The sequence below is a fragment of the Humulus lupulus genome, chromosome 4, assembly GCF_963169125.1.
Source record: "Humulus lupulus chromosome 4, drHumLupu1.1, whole genome shotgun sequence".
NCBI lineage: Eukaryota > Viridiplantae > Streptophyta > Magnoliopsida > Rosales > Cannabaceae > Humulus > Humulus lupulus.
The window spans coordinates 78,595,453-78,609,807 of NC_084796.1; positions in this window are offsets into that span (position 1 = coordinate 78,595,453).

Sequence of the window (14,355 nt, forward strand, 5' to 3'; positions counted from 1 at the left end):
CAGTAAAAAGATTTGTAGAACATAATATTGTGTTTTTTAATACGATTTTGATTTTAGTTTGAACAAAACAAAGGCATGTCACTTGAATCAGCATCCAAAGAAGATCTGAAACTGGTTTTTCAGAATTACAACTAGAGAATGAGATAGCGAAACCATTTTTCAAAATCCCAAAACCTAAATTCTCAATCTAAACAAGTCATAACAAAACATAAATAGAACCAAGGAAAGCTTAAAAACAGCCCTGAATTTTTATCAACAACTCCATTAAACACCTGATTGCCATCCCAATTTTTAAACTTACAAGCATAATGAAAAAAAAAATACACTCTGAATCTTTAAACAAGAGGGAAAGTTTTTTTCTGATGCTTGTGTCTTCAATTCATCATATATACAAGTCTGAAAGGAATATTTAAATCACAAAAAGTGGTATACATTTTCAAATATTCTAAATAAATAACCAGCCTAAACTGACCTTCAAAACTAAGACCCTAATACATGATACATGATAAAAACTTACAAACATAACAAAGGAATACTTAGAAGTTCATCATTTATAATTTGTATGTTCATCCCAAATCATAATTCTACCATGTTCATTACCAATCCTACAGTGGACTATGGTATTTTTAGCCCTTTTCTTTGTTTTTTCTGTTCTGCATCACAAAGAAATCTATGGCTCATGGCATAGAAGTTTACCTAAAAGAAAGAAATGCTACTATATATATGTATATGTGTTGTATGCACACAGGTTTTGTTATTTCTCTAGCTTTGAATATAATATAAAAAAAATGAAATCAGATTATAAATCACCCTAGAAGTTCACCCTATATTTATATATTGATTATATATAGATTTGTATAAAAAAAACTCACCTCACAAAGATGTTCTTGCTTCCAGCAGGGGAGAATCATTATGTGAGGCAGAGATAGACGAGACAACCAGAAAAATGACCTCCGTTGTGTCCTCCAGAAGCTCTCACCGACGTCGTGTGCTCCAGAGACTCGCGTGAGGCAGAGAATGACGAGACGAAACCAGAAATTAGTGAGTGAGTGGTTGTGTAGATGAGAGTGAGTGGAGGAGAATAACGTGGTTGTGTAGACGAAAAAAAAAAGAGAAAGAAAGAGAAGCTGAGAAGCAAAGAAAGAGACTAGGAAACCAGAAAGAAAGAGAAGCAAAGAGAAGCAAAGAGAGGCAAAGAGACGAAAGAAAGAAAGAAAGAGGGCAAAGAGACGAAACCAGAAATTAGGGATTCAATGGAGGCTTAGGGGTTCGGAGGCTGAGACTAGTTTACTGTGTTCTTCCGTGTCTCTTATTTTCATTCGGCGCCTAGTTATATATTTCATATGGCGCCAAATGAAATTTCACATATGGGGCCGTGTGTTTTTTTAATTGCTTATTAATAGCACTTTTAAATAAGTGTTATTTTTTAATGTAATATATAATTCAATCATCCAAATCACATCAATGGGAAATAATTAAAACAAAATGAAGAAAATACCCTATAAACACCACTCATTGCACCCAGCATGGAGATACAAGAATAAATAATTGAAAGAGCTTTTGCACGTAAATATTTGTCATACACCTGCACAAACAAACCATACAATAGAAGATATAGTGGAACTTAGTGTAATATGGTTTTCCTTCTATCAAACAGAAACTAAGAATGTAGAGAACAAAACTTTAACAATGAATACCACTAGCATGTCAACACTATAATGTTCAATGACAATTGCAAAAAAAAAAATGGAGCCTTCTGCCCACAAATAATGGAAACTATTTATGCAAGCCACCAAATAATAGTTCATTAACTCTAGCACAATCCATGATAATCTTTTAAAGGAAAAAAATCAGAGAGCACAGGGAAAAAAAATCATGAGCATAAAAATTCATTTTCATTTCTACATAACAAAATCATGTAAATACTCGTTGTAAATCATGATTTTTTTCTTAAGAAAATTGATGATTAGCACAGAATAGCCATCATCTTTAAACAAATTAAAAAATAACATGGACAACATAAATGAAAATCAAACCCATAAATTAATCTTTAAGGAATTACCCCATGCATTTAGCTTTCAAATCTTTCTAGAGCATATCGTAATATATTGATTGTTGAGTATTGCCAATTAATATTTCAAATGAATTTACCTACTGTTCAGCTCACACAAGAAAAGGGAGTGTTGTGTCGGAGTATAGACTTAACTTTGCTCACTTTCTAATAGATTAAGCTTCTGAGACAACTACTAATTACTATGCATATTACCCACCTTTAGCTAAAGAAATAAATAAGATGCCCAGAGATTGCAAACAGACAAAAATGCAAGTACGATTCAGTCATTTGGTAAGCAATTTAAACTTTTACTTGAACCATCAAATTCCTCACGAAGTTTTGACATAAAATTCTCATTCATTTGGCCTCTTTACCTCACTCATTTGTTCAATAAAGCAAATGACTCAAAATTAACATTGTTATGCACATGTGCAAATACTAATGTGAACTCAAAAGCATAATTGACTATTTATGCTTATTTCAGATTTCCTTAAATAACACCCCTTAAAAAAAAAATCAAATTAAAATTAAAAAACATCAAAATACACTCAATATAGGATTCTAAAGAGCTGCCAAAATGGGAACCAGAATATAACACAAACAAACCTGAGTGGATGAAACAATAGTAAGCAAGCATGGGAACAAAACAGGTACTAATGTGGACATCACTTTATCGTCCAAGTCATAAGAGAGAAGAGCCAAGTACCTCAAAGCTCCATGAACTACAACATTTAGAAGCAAATCATGCATCTTTCAGATGTAAAAGCCATAAAACTCTTAAATATGAAACAAATAACAAACAATAACTTGCAACACTTGAGCAAGTTAAAATCCCTAATAGCCTAGATTAAAAATTGTCATAATATAGTACACACTTAGAGGTTATTGTTGTCAATCTAACATAAGTGGTAATAATAGAAAAACAACAAACAAGACAGCTCAGCACCAGCTGCTGCTGGACAAGCCTAATAGATGATGTGTATGTTAAAAACAGAAATTAAAATCACAGCATATGACATGTGATGCATTTTTGAGCTTCCTGATTCAAGCCAAAGCTTATATTGACGCAATAATTGAGGCCATCAAATATTTTGGCTTGGCCAAATCATGTAACTAAGGAACCTTATCAATTTCTTTCAAAATGATTTTAAGGAGAATGTGACAACAACCTCATAGTAAAACTTGAAATCCTGAGAGATTAATATATGTTCGCAAAGAAAATATTTAAAATTGAAAAAGCATTCACATAGACCAAGTAGTAGAAAATTATTGTATTTAAAACCACACAAACAAAGGCCAGTAAGAACAATGACGAAATACTTACCTCCATCCCTATTTGTCTGGTCATTAATTAACTTCAGGAGATATGGCAACAAGTCAGGCCAATCTTGAAGTGCAATCGTTGCAATAGCCATACTAATTGCAGTGCACATTTTTCTATAAGAGTCATCCACTGACAACAATAGAAGTCTGTGTATCCTTTCCTGAGTGTGTAAACATGGCCTAATTAGCCTTGGAACTCTTAAGATATAATATACAGAAATTATGACCTAATTTTTTTTATGAATTACAAACTCTCTCACAACTAAAATTATTGCTCTGAAATATTTTGAATCTCTTTTTTTTCCTTTTCTTTTTTCAAGGGAGGGGCTAAGTAATTAGATTTTGGGAACATGTTTGAGTTGGGATGGAACCCTTCATAGCTGCATTGCCACTGATAAATCCACACGATTTATCAATGATTCAATCAACTGTCAAAATCCATCAAACCCATTTCAGAAATTTCCCAGAAACCATCATCCAAATTGAACAAAAACCCAATTTTTTTCTAAAAAAAAAATCATCTCGTACCTCATTGAAGGATGATTTTGGTGGGCTTTGATTCTCAAGAAAAATGGGCAGATCACTAACCACCGAGCTAGCTCCATCTGTCAATCTTCTTCGGCTTCCATGGAAGATATACCTAGATTCAAGAACAAACATTTGATGTGGTAAACAACATATGAAAATTAAACACTGTCAAAAAATTAATGCCCTCATACGAAGACTGCGTCCACCACGAATGGCAAGGTCAGCCACCAAAAGAGCACATATATATTACTCGGAGATCGTGAGCTCAAGCACCGCCGAACCCACGTCGTAGACCCACCGCCGCAAGCACCGTCGCACCCACGAGCGAGCCACGCCGTAGACCCACGAGTCAAGCCTCCCTGTCACACGACCCAAGCCGCGGAGAGAGAGAAATAATTAACAGAGAGAAAGAAAGAAAGATTGAATGAGAGAGTTGCTGAGAGAGAAAGATAGAGCATGAGAGAGAAACAGAGGAGGCGTAGGGTTATTAGGGATTCTTTTGCGTTTGTCTTTCATTTGGCGCTTAAGTGTATAATTTACCGCCTAAAATTTTTAGTCTTGTCAAACAATAGCGTTTTTTAAAATATGTTATATTTTAATGTAATATGTGGGCATAATTGTTGTAGTGAGAATTCCTTACCTTTGCTGGATGAGCTTAGCCTAGGTTATCCTCCTCACTAGCTTGGCCTTCACCTCCTCAAAGCTCAGCTTCAATTTCCCTAAAATTACCCACCAAAACTCAGCTCAAAATCCACAACAATACCAAGAACTAGAAACTGAAAAACTACCATGAACCTTACCTCAAATGGATGGATTGCTCTGCCAATTCCTCAAACCAGAATAGGGATCCTAGCCTCAAGCTCCTGCATAAACTCTTCCTAAGTTTCTGCCCCAAAAGACCTCAAGAAATGGTGAAGAAAAGCTTAAACCAAGAGAGAGAGAGAGAGAGAGAGAGAAATACTTCCAATTCTCTTTTCTTTTCCTTTTCTTCCTTTTCCTTCAGACTTCCAGCTATTTCTACACAATCCAATAAGTATAAAGCCTAATAACATAAATACCCTCCCATAATTCCTAAACCTTTTAATCCACCTAGGGGCATTTTGGTCATTTCACCCAATTTCCGCTAATTCCTCGAGTGTCTCTAATATTCACCACTTACTTCCCGACACCTAAATAATCACCAATTATATTCCTCAATGTCAAAATAGACTACAATATATTCTCTAAATTCCTAGAAATAACCCCAGGCTCGCCCCGAGCCGGGTATAAATCCCCGCCGTGACCTTTTTCGCTGAACCACTCACTAGGATCGCCTTGAGTCACAGATTACAAGTATATCCACATAATAATGTGGCCTCGAAAATTTATCACAAATATATACATTTATGCCCTCAACGGGCCAAAATTTACAATTATGCCCTTCTAACCTAATCAAGGCCTACATGCATACTAATACACATAGTCATGCATCACAGACATTCAAATAATCATATAACATACTTTTAAATTATTAAATCACATATAATCCAGTTGTGCCCTCCCGGAACACTAATCAAGGCCCTTAAGCCTTATTAGTAAATTTGGGTCGTTACAATGAGATAATGGTTCAGTTACCTTCTCCTCCAAGCAACAAGAAGGTCAGAAGGAGACAAAGTGTGCCCACCGATCTCGATCCCACGGAATTAACCACCCCAACCCCAAGCTTTGTGCCCTCTGAACGGACTCCTAGAAACAACCAACCAGCCATCAATCGTAGGAATGGACAGAGGGTCACACCCCTAGGAATCAGCCCCGTAAGGCGAGGCGGGAAGGGATTGCATCAAGAAGAGGGGACGTCCCTATAAATCCTCAAGCGCCTCGACCAAAAGTCTAGGCTCAAAGAAATGTAGGAACATTTCCATTAGTTCGCAACATAGGGGTGGATAACGGGCGAGCTAGCATGGTACGTCCTGATGGGAGGCACATTACCTCACACATAAGGCACCCTACATCACCTATATGCAATCCAACACCCCCACGACCGCAAAGAAATGTTCCAGCTTGCAAGAAAAATAGGATAAATTCTATACCCACAGAAGATATGTATGTCCCATGATCTCACCCGCAAATAGTAAGTTTCGCGAATGACATCTATTAGATAGAAAGCCTGTAATGCACTACTAATCTAGGACCATTAGACTGGGTGTCTAAAATAATGCTTAACTCGTTCAAGGAGTTATTTGGACATTAAACATGTAATGAAAGATAAATAATGGTTTAGGTACTAAATTTTTTTATCGAAAGAGTTAAACATTTCATTTAAGAGTTTAAATGTGTACAGGGACCCCAAAAATAGTTTACAAGAGAAATGCATCATGTCCAAAGTTACAAAAATAGCTTACCTAAGCAGCAAAAGATGGACTCTAACCCTAGTCCCTCAAAAGTAATCCCGGCTGGCAGTGTAGAAGAATGAGTATGTGCGTGCTGCCCCTAGAGCACTCCAACTCATGGCTGGTCCAACTCATGAGCCAAGGCCCAGCAAAAAAACCAGTTTACCAGAAACAGATATTCAATAACATGTTAATCATAATAAACATGCTTCACAATTAAGACTAACTGATGCAAGCATTTAACTCATATATGCAACACGTGCCGAGAGAGTGCATACCGCACCCCTATAGTGGTCTAGCCATCACGGCCTACACTACGTGTGATTATTGCCAAATCCGGCCCATGCCGATCATTCACAAATAATCGCACTATAACATATGCATTAAACACAATTACAGATAAACACATAATAGTTTAATCATATACTTTACATGACCATAACCGCGTTCATAGGTCAAGACCAATTCCCTAAGCACAGTGCTGGTTTTCTCACCTCAAGTCCTGTGGAAGTAGTGATACGACACCGAGTATGATCCCTTTCTCGACACTAGCGATAATACTAGTCTCAACATAAATAGTATCCTCATTAAGAACTAATCCCTTATATAGATTCTAGGACTATTCCCTAGATCTTGGGACTTTCAATTCCACCAATCTGGGTGATGGAACCGTCCCTTGAGCCCTCGAGCTTTTCCACAAACTTAATAAAAAACACATTCAGAAATGGTACTAGTGCAGGGGGGCCACCTCTTGGCACTGCTATGCTCTGAAGTAACTGAGGCACCCTCAACTCCCCTACTTCAGCACAAGGTGCCCACTCTGGCTTAAGGGTGCCACAACACAAACCCAGAATTCTGGGTTTCTTTTTCTGTGATTTCTTCGACCCAAATTTTCCCTGAACCGATCAGAAACCTCCAAAAGTCATCAAATCAAATTTTGAATCAGATTTCCAAGCAATTTTGACCCAAGTATAAGTTACCCAAGTGCCAAAGAAGACAAAAACATCATCACAACATTTAGAAACACAAAAATGGCAAGAATAATCACTTTGAGTTTTTAAAATTCAAGCTTTTTACCAATTCAAGAATTCAACAACCAAACCCAAATTTCAGACCTAATACCAGCTTTTAATCAATAGATTAAGCAGTTTCTACCACCAACAGGCTTACACAAACACCTTAGAACCCCAAAAATTCAAATTTCAACCAACAACCTAAACATTCCATCATGAAGAAAATCAAGAGTATGAAGAATAGAGAAAGGGTTGTTACCTCCTCTGAAATTTAAAAAATCCAAGCTGGGAGGTTGTCTTTGATGGCTTTGATTGAAGTGTCCAACACTTGGCCCCGTCTAGCTTGGTCTAATGGTCAAAAAGAGCATTTTGCCCCTACCCATAACGTATCCTCAAAACTAGAAGCAAGGGAAATTTAGTCATTTAGCCTAATTTCCCACTAAACCTTAAATTTTACCACTAATTCCAATTAAACCATTCATCCAAATTATTCTCCCAACTAATTCCATTTACCAATAAATTATGGTAGTTTTCCAAATTACGAACATACACCTAGGTTATCCCCGTTGTGACTTTTCCGCTAATTTGATAAAAAGGATCGACTTAAGCCTAATATCTCAAATATATCTACATAATAATGTGGTCTCAATCACATAGCGTAAAAAATTACAATTATACCATCAACGAGTTAAAATTATGAAAATGCACATATAATTCACATAATCACATATATATTTATTCAATCAAAATCACATATTTCAAATTACGTCCTCCCGCTACACTAACCAACATACTAAACCTTATCAGGAGTTTTGGGACACTATAAAGTCATTATGGGGGCAAATCGGAGAATATTCCCAATATCATTTGAAGGAAAGAAAGCGATATGAGCAAGAAAACACCCTATCACTATGAGATATGGCAAATGGATGTTAAGACAACTTTCCTAAAAGGATATCTTGATGAAAGTATCTAAATGATACAACCAAAATGGTTCAATAAGAAGGGGGTAGTTCTGCTCATGTTCATAAACCTAAATCAGGGAAAATTGATTCGACGTTTGAAGTGTGCTTTTTTGTGGGCTATGCTCCAGAAACAATAGGCGGTTATTTCTATAGTCCCAAGGACCAGAAGATATGTGTTTCAACAAATGCAACCATCATTGAACAAGGCTATACGAATAACTATAAACCACAGAGCAAGGTTGTAATGACCCAAAATTGCTAATAGGGCTTAGTGCCTTGATTAGCGTGTGACGAGGGAAAAATTGGATATATGTATGTTTAATTGGTTAAATGCGTGACTATATGACATGCATGATTAATATGATTATCTAAGTATGTTATATGCATGTTTATGAGTATTAAGTATGCAAGTGGGCCTTTTACTGTTCATAAGGGCATATTTGTAAATTTGGCCCGTTAAGGGCATAAATGTGATTATATGTGATAAATGGTTGAGACCTTATTATTATGTGGATATATTTGCAGTATATGGCTCGAGATGGTCCTACTGAGCGGATTAGCAAAATAGTCACAGTAGGGTTTAAATACCCGACTCGAGGAGCCTGGGGGTATTTTGGGGAATCTAGAGGGTATTTCAGGATTTATTGGATAATGAATAAGTATTTGGTAATTAATTGGATGCGGCGAGATTAATTGGTAGATGTCAGGAACACTAGAGGAATTAGCTGGAACTGGGGGAAAATACTACTTTACCTTTAGAACAAATTAAAGGTTTAGTAGATTTCAGGGGCATTTTCGTCCACTTTGATTAAGGGAAATGGTCAGTTATATCTTAGGCTAAACCAAAACCCACCAAAAAGTACTAGTGTAATCTTAACCCTCTCTTTCCCACTCTCACTAACGTTCACTCCCTCACTCACTCTTGTGATTGAAGCTTTGTGTTGCTGAAGAAAAGGTTTGGGATTTTGAGTGTTTTTATGTTTAAGATACACAATTATGGGTATTAGACTCATAATTGTGCTTGGTTTTGGTTATAGGGTGCTTATTAAGGTTAATTTTTGAGACTTTGGCTAGGTAAATGACTGAGAAAAACCCATGAAATTATGGGTACACAGGGGCGCGCCGTGACCCAACTCATTGGTGCTGCAGCCCCCATGCCCATAATGCCCTATGAGAGCTCTCTATCTTTAGAGCATACTGTGGCCCTAGGGGGGGGGGGGGAAGTTGTGGCCCGCCTTCACCCAAATTGCCCGGGGCCACGCCTCTGACTTGGGGAACGCTGCAACCCTCAGGGCCAGGTCGCAGCCCAACTAGGGAACTTTGGCCTAGGTTTGATTTTTAGGATTAGGAAGGCTCAGGGGTTCAAATCTAAGCGCTCAGGATGATTTCTACTAGCCGGTTTAGTAGAATTCGAGGTCCTGGAGGCTAGTTATTGATCCTAAATATTTATTTGGGTTATGAATTGATGATCACCCATTGACACTGTGACTAGGTTTATCAATAAGGCTCAGGACTGAGGATCGTGCTCAGGACCGTTCTTTTAATTCTTTACTTGGGATTCGAGGTAAGAAAACTGCACCCATGTGGTTGTGTTTGGGACTAAGGTTCCTTGTATCTGGATATATGTCTTGTGTAACTGTATTGTTATTATGTGGAATGTGAAAGTATGACCTAAGGGAGTTAGGGTTAACGATTAGTGCATTGGACATGGCTCGGTCACTGTGAGCCGGGGTCAGCTATATAAAAAATGTACTTGGCCTAATCGAGCCGAGGTCAGCTTAGTAAATAGAGGGCTTGGCCTAAGGGCACCGATCCTGAGCATTTGTATTACTGGTTAAAAATATATTCTTGAAAATACATGTTTATTTTTATTAGCTTGATGCTTATTTTCTATTGAATTTCTGAATGAATGCATTAAGATTGATTTGATGCTTCTATTGTATATATGATTGATGTTTATGCTTTTCTTGCTGGGCCTCGGCTCAGGGTTGCTACGTGGTGTAGGTAAAGGCAAAGGGAAACCAGACCAACCATGAGTTGGAGAGCTCAGGGGGCAGAGTGTACATAGTGAGCTGCTCGTCCACCACGATCGAGGGAAAGTACAGGGACAGAGCCCTAAAACTTGTGTTTTCCCATTAGAGTGGCTTTTGGTTGTATTATCTTTTAGGGATTGTAAATTATCACTTATACCCTGTTTTTGGGATCCCATGTATTAAACATCCATTTTAATGAAAATTAACTATTTATGATCAAAATCTTTGAACCCTAACCTGATAATTGACCTTAGGATCGCATTTGTGTTCAAATAACTTGATTAGCAAGTCTTGCAATATGTCAAATACACAGTGTAACAATCTTGGTTATCTAGGGCATTACAACTTAGTATCAGAGCGGTCTAAGTTTAAGGGTTCCTGAAGACTGGCTGGGCATGTACACTCGTCGCTAAAGACAAGCTCTACTCATGGTTTGGTAAATTTTGTACATGTGATCACATGCTTAAATGCTTTGTTCCATGAATAATAGGGAGCATGAAATACTGATAGGGCCTAGCCCTTGACTACTATGTGAGTATGATGAGGCATGCTTATCAGCATTCCTGTTGTATGTGAATGAATGTTTAAAAGCTTATTTACATCTTGATTGCATATTGTTAGTTGAGTTCCAATGGTGGACTGTGTAAAGATTGTTAATTTGTCATCATTGCCTGATTGTCGAGTCATTGATTGCAGATAAACTTGGATAGTTATGCGTCCAAGGCGATCAATACGACTAACTAGCACAGGGTTCTAGGCTAGAAATGATGAGTAGGGCCAGAACCCTCCGCTAGTCCTTGAGAACTGGCAACAGATACTTATTGATATGCAAGCCCAATTACAAAGTCAAGAAGAGAAAATCCATCTCATGAGATAGTAGGCTCCGTCAGGGAGTGTTGCACCAATTGCACCGCCTGTTGTGGCACCAGTTGTACAACCACTTGAGGTTGGGAACAGGTGGGAGCAACTTTATGAGCGGTTCAGGAGACACAACCCTCCAACATTCGAGGGAGGACCAGATCCACTGAAGGTTAAACAATGGATTAGAATGATCACCTCCATCCTGGATTTTATGAGGGTTGAAGGTAATGACAGGGTGGCCTGTGTCAGCAATATGCTTTAAGAGGATTCCCATATTTTGTGGAAGGTGGCATCACAGACTCAGGACATTACTGCTATGATCTGGGATGGGTTTAGAGATCTGTTCGGCAAGAAATATTATAACATTTTCATCAGGGCAGCGAAGGTGAATGAGTTTGTTGGGTTAGTGCAGGGAAACATGAGAGTAACTGAGTATGCCCTGAAGTTTGATAGGCTTGCAAAGTTTGCACCAGATTTAGTGCCTACTGATGCAACTAGACAGGATAGGTTTATTCGAGGGCTTAATTTTATGATAGCCCAAGATGTGATGATCAGATCAGTACCTGGGGGAATGACCTATGCCAAGGTTGTTGAGAAGGCTCTTACCGCTGAGGAGGTAGAGAATAGATTTGGAGGGAGAACGTTGCGAGACAGGATGTTCGCAAGGTAGTGCCTCCATACTCAGGGTCTGGTAGGGGCGGAGGCCCCAGTGATTTGAAGAGGAAGACCCCTGACACTTCGACCACTACTGGTCCTGATAGGAGGGGTCGGGGTGCTCAAGGTGGCCGCCAGGGAAGTGGTGAGACATGGAGAAGTTATCCAGAATGCAAAAGATGCAGAAAGCGCCATCTAGCCAAATGTCGGGCAAAGGCTTGTTATCTGTGCGGGGTGGTGGGACACCTTAAGAAGGATTGCCCAACAGGGAAAACGGAGGAACCAGGGAAGGTGGACCGCTTGAATCCATCTCTAGTGTGCACCTTGATGTTGACAGAGGCCGAGGCTAGGCCCTCAGTATTGACATGTCAGCTTTCTAGCGCTGCCTCTTCATATACTGTATTGATTGACTCTGGTGCTACACATTCGTTTGTTTCTAGTAAGGTAATCGATAGATTCTGTAAATCTAGTGAGTATTATACTACGGGGTTTGGAACTATTTTGCCTACAAGGGAACTGGTAGTTTCTAGGAGATGGATTAGAGCACTGCTAGTGATTGTAGATAGTAGGGAACTATCAGTAGATTTGATTGAGTTGAGTATGGATGATTTTGATATGATTCTAGGGATGGATTGGCTGGTCAAATACGGGGCTACCATAGATTGTAGGAAGAAGTGGTGACCTTTGAGCCTGAGGGTGAGGGCCCCTTTGTTTTCGTGGGTGCTGTGCATGGACCCCGCATACCCATGATATCAGCATTGAGGGCTAGGGACCTATTACTAGGACGTTGTATAGGTTTTCTAGCTATTGTGGTGGATACCACCAGTGTTTTGCTAACGGGGTCAGGAGAAACCAGATTGGTATGTGAGTTCTTGGATGTGTTTCCTGAGGATTTGCCAGGACTGCCACCGCATAGAGAGATTCAGTTCGTCATCAAGTTAGCACTGGGTACAGAGCCAGTGTCTAGGGCACCATCTAGGATGGCTCCAGGGGAACTAAAGGAGTTGAAGATACATTTGGAAGAGCTTATTGATTATCAGACCTAGTTTCTCGTCGATGGGTTCTCCGATTTTGTTTGTGAAGAAAAGGGATGAGGACTCTGAGAATGTGTGTAGACTACAAGGAGTTGAACAAGTTTACCATCAAGAAGAAATACCCCTTGCCAAGGATCGATGGCCTGTTCGATCAGCTGCAGGGAAAGATGGTATTCTCGAAGATTGATCTTCGATCTTGTTATCACCAACTGAGGATCAAGGACGAGGATATTCCAAAGACGACCTTTCGAACGAGGTATGGGCATTATGAGTTCTTGGTCATGTCATTTGTTTTGACCAATGCGCCAGCAGAATTCATGGACTTGATGAACAGGGCGTTCAAGGACTTATTATACCATTTTTTAATTGTATTGATCATCGACATCTTAGTTTACTCTAGTTCAGAGGCAGAGCAAGAACAACATCTTCGACTGGTATTGCAAAGATTGAGAGAGCACCGATTGCATGCCAAGTTTATGAAGTGTGAGTTTTGGCTACCAGAAGTGGCTTTCCTTGGACACATTGTTGGTGAAGATGGGATTAAGGTGGATCCAACTAAGGTAGAGGCAGTGAGAGGTTGGCTGAGGCCACGAAACGCCTCAGAGGCTAGGAGCTTCCTTGGGTTAGTAGGATATTACAGACGATTCGTAGAAGGGTTTTTGAAGATTGCCGCACCGATGGCAGAATTGATACGGAAGAATCTGAAGTTCATCTGGTCTAACAAGTGTGAAAATAACTTCTAGGAATTGAAGCAACGACTAATTATTGCTCCTGTGTTGAGTCTTCCTTCAAAGGGAGGGAAGTTTGTGGTATACTATGATGCATTGAGATTGGGATTGGGATGCGTGTTAATGAAAAATTAGGAGGTTATTGCTTGTGCATCATGGCAGCTGAAGGAGCATGAGCAGCGGTACTCTACCCATGATCTGGAGTTGGCAGTAGTTGTATTCGCACTGAAAGTTTGGCGACATTACTTGTATGGAGAAAAGTGCAAGATATACACTGATCATAAGAGCTTGAAGTATTTCTTCACCCAGAAGGATTTGAATATGAGGCAGAGACCTTGGCTGGATTTGGTAAATGATTATGATTGTGATATCCTTTACCACCGAGGGAAAGCCAATGTAGTGGCAGACGCGTTGAGCTGGAGGGGCCCGGGATAGTTACTTAACTCTACATATATATCAATGGAGTTTGTAGAGGAGATGGAGAGCAGTGATAGAGCTGATTGTGTGCTGGTTGGCCAATATCACCTTATAGTCAACCCTTCTAGAGGGGATAAGAGAGGGTCAGATGGATGATGCACAATTGCAGGAGGTTAGAGGGAACGTGCTAGCTGGGGTAGCCAAGGACTATTCAATTTCAGAGAATGGTTTATTACGGTATAATGATCGAATTTGTGTCCTACAGATGTGGGTATTAGATGAGAGATACTTGACGAATCCCACACTACACCATACTCACTCCATCCAGGCACCACGAAGATGTATCAAGATCTACGGACTTTATATTGGTGGCCTGG